This window comes from Vicia villosa, linkage group LG7 (genome assembly GCF_029867415.1).
Source record: "Vicia villosa cultivar HV-30 ecotype Madison, WI linkage group LG7, Vvil1.0, whole genome shotgun sequence".
In the NCBI taxonomy this organism is placed as follows: Eukaryota; Viridiplantae; Streptophyta; class Magnoliopsida; order Fabales; family Fabaceae; genus Vicia; species Vicia villosa.
In genome coordinates, this window is record NC_081186.1 from 86410362 (window position 1) to 86414416 (window position 4055).

The following is a 4055-nucleotide window of genomic DNA, read 5'->3' on the forward strand; positions in this document are numbered from 1 at the left end:
GTTGATATTGAGATTGAAGGTTTTATGTAGTTGTTTTTGTTGAGATAAGTAAAGGTTTAGTGTTGTTATTGTTATTGAGATTGAAGGTTTTATGTTGTTGTTATTGTTGACATAAGTAAAAGGTTTAATGTTGTTGTTGTTATTGAGATTGAAGATTTTATGTTGTTGTTGTTGAGGTTGAAGGTTTAATGCTCTTGTGATATTGAAAGTTAAATGTTGTTGTGAGATTGAAGGTTTTAATGTTGTTGTTGTTGTGTTAACTTATCAAAGTCTTAACATCTCTCTTAAAGATATAGAGAATTTTAAGTTGAATCTTAATTGTTAAAATGAGTCGTTTATAATGTAACTTAGCAATGTTTGTCTAATTTAATATATGTGTAGGTTTATTACAATGTGGCTTAGCAATGATTTGATTTTACAATAAGACTTAGCAAAGTTTTCATTCAAAATGCATGATTTGTGTAAGATTTTTAATTTCTTTTCTGAAAGTAGTTATGGGGCATAATTGGATGAAAGTTAATAGATTAAGTGCGGAGTATAAGAATGGAGTAGTTGATTTTATTCAATTTGCTGAAAGAAACTTCCTAAAAATAATAGAATCCATTATTGTCCTTTTTTGTGGGAATACGACAAAATTTGAAAAGGAAGTAATTTTAAAGCATCTATGTGGTGATGGAATTAGTCAACAATATACAACATGGACATGGCATGGTGAAGTGAAAAAAACTCAATTGTGTCAAATAGAGATGAAGTTGGTGTGGATATGGATGATCAACTAGAAGATATGATATGTGATGTTAGAGAAGATTCTTTTAGGAAAGTCCATGTGTATGATAATTTATGTAGTGACGAGGAAGAGCCGCAATATCCAGGGTGCATAAATTTTACATGAATGTCGGTGGTGTCAAGACTATTTAATCTAAAGGAAAAAAGTGGATGGACGGATAAATATTTTACATAATTGCTTGAATTGTTGAAAAATATGCTTCAAGATCATGCCGTTGAACTGTAATTATGAGGTCAAGAAGATATTATGTTCGATGGGTTTGGAATGTATCAAAATACATGCATATTATAATGATTGCATATTATACATGAAGGATGATGGTGATGTTGATGAATGGTATAAGCAGAAAGTGTCTTCTTGCCAAGGTGAAGTAGTATCTACTAAGAAGTCTAAGGTTTAAGATATTATTGCAAATGTAAATGACTCAAAGAATATTATATAGCTTCCAGATGAAAGAAAATGTGATTGAAATATTCGCCTTGTAGATGATTCTTTGCAATGGAAGAAAATTAATTTGTTGAGCCAAGAAAGCTTAGGATTTGGCTTGCTAGAGATGAAATGAACACGTTTGGTAATCTGAGTACTGGTCATAATTTATGGTTTATTCTTCTCATAATTTGTAATCTATCTTTGTTGTTGTGCATCAAGCAAATATATGATGTTTTTTATGATGATTTTGTGCCCAAGACAACCAGGAAACGACATAGATATTTATTTAAGTCCAATGATTAAAGATTTAACATTTTGTGAGAGGTAGGTGTTAATGTTGATGATGCGTATTCGGCTGAAAATTTTAAGATGAGTGTCATGTTATTTTGCCCAATCAACAATTTTCTTGCATACAATAATTTGTATGGGTACAACGTTAAGAGACATAAAATGTGTGATATGTGTGAATCTTTTACATATAATAACCAACTAAAGAAAGGAAAAAAATATGGTTTACCTTGGGCATCAAAATTTTTAAAACTGAATCATCTATATCATAGATTGCAGAAAGCTTCTCATGGAGAACATCAATTTGATATCGCTCCAAAACCCTTAACCGGTGAGAAAATTTGTCAACGACAACAATACATTAATGTTATCTTTGGAAAGAACTAAAAAGAGCTTGTGAAAAAAATAATATGGAAAAAGAGATTGTGTTTTTTTATCTTTCATATTGGTCTAGATTAAATGTAAGATATTATCTTGATGTAATGCATGTGTAGAAAAACGTGTGCGATAGTTTGATTGGAAAAATTATCAAAATTCATAGCAAGACAAAAGATGGTAAAAAATGTTTGTCTATATTTGGTGGATATGTGTATACGACAAAAGTTATCCCCAAAAGAAATAGGTAAAAGAATAAATTTTCCACTAACAAGTCACACTCTGTCTGGAAAAGAAAAAAATTGATTTTTGTGAGTGTGTTTGCATGGTATAAAAGTTCCCCAAAGATACTCATAAAATATCAAGAAATTTGTGTCAACGAAAGATCTCAAATTTATTCGTTTAAAATCTCATGATTATCATTGCAAAAATATTAAAGATGTAAAAATTATTTGTATTTAAAATAGAAGAATATAATTTTGTGAATCATAAACTCTAATTAAATCTAAAAAATAAATAAATTTTAACACGGTAAGAAATTATATCAAATAAAAAAGTAACTCATATATATATGTCCAAAATTTTACATAAAAAAGATGATTTTAAAATATTATATTCAATATTAATTGTTGAGCTCTGATCAGTGGTTTTCACACATATATTTACCGTTGTTTTTAAGTATGTTTAAGTTTTGTTATTGAGTGTTTTATTTCTTTATTCGTCATTTTATGCTTTGGTTGTATGTTTTAATGTTTTCAGGTTCATATGGAGAAACCGGAGTAAATCAGTGCGAAACTCGGAAGTTTTGAAGGAATTTCAAAAACATGCTACAGAAGGCCTGACACGGGTGGCCGTGTTGCTCAACACGGGCCGTGTCAGGAAGAGCGCTAGGAGCAAAGTTTGAGAAGAGAGGAAAACAGTGGTGCAACACGGGTGCCCGTGTTGCTCAACACGACCCGTGTTGCTAAGTCTGGGACCAAGTGTAAAAAATAAATATTCCAGGGGACCAACACGGGTGCCCGTGTTGCCTGACACGGCCAGTGTTGGCTAAAACGCTGATTTTGCTGATTTTTGTGATTTTTTATTAAGTGTTGACCCAAGGGGCATTTTGGGTACTTCCAATCAACCTAAGTGAGTCTGCACTATTTAGAAGAGTTTTAACGATGAATTAAAAAAACTTTTTGGCTAGGAGAAGACACGATTGAAGATTGGAGAAAACAAGGGTTTGGGAGAGAAGAAGGTCTTCATGAACGGAAGCGATTGAAGATCAACTTTCATCTCAATTCTTGTAATGTATCTATTTTATAATTTGTTTTCTTTGAACAATATGAGTAACTAAACCCTAATGCTAGGGGGTGTCCCTGATTTGACTCTGTAATGATTTTGAATTCCTGAGTTCATCAATAGATTTGTTTTCTTATTTAATTTAATTGTACAAGGTTTTTATGCTTTCTTTGTCGGACCAACAAGATTGATTTACGGTTAACAACCAGCTGGACAGCGGTTGTTAAGGTTTTTGTACGATTAGACTATAGTAGATATCACATAGGACTAGGGATACCCTATAGTTACCGGTTAACTCTTGATAACATAAAGGCTTGGTTTCATCATAATTCTCTAAGGACTTAGGAGTTAGGATGAATGTTCAAAGGTTTTCCCACTAAGGACTTAGGGGAAAATAATCTAAAGGGCGGTAATTAAAGGTTATGAACTTGTTGAAGAGATCTAAATCCAAGGTTATTACAGGAACAATCACACACTATACCCCTAGCATAATACTCATATTTGTCAAAAAGCCAATTTACTTTTCTGCTTATTTTAATTATTGTTTAGTGACAATTTGCAAACAAAACCCCAATATTAGTTTTTGTTTAATTGAACCACTATTGAAACTCGATATTAACGTGCAGTCCTTGAGATCGACATTCGGGGAATTTCCCTATTATTACTACAGAGGCAAAATAGTACACTTGCTATTTTACCGATCAAGTTTTTGGCGCCGTTGCCGGGGACTGCTAAAATATATAGTTTTGATTTTAGTTCAATTGAAATTTTGTTGCTCGTCAACTAAAATTTTGTTTTTGTTTTTGTTTATTTGAATTTGATTTTAATAAAAAAAAAAAGAAAGAAAAAAAAGGCTAATTATTTTTGCTTCATGAATTCTTCTATACTTTGC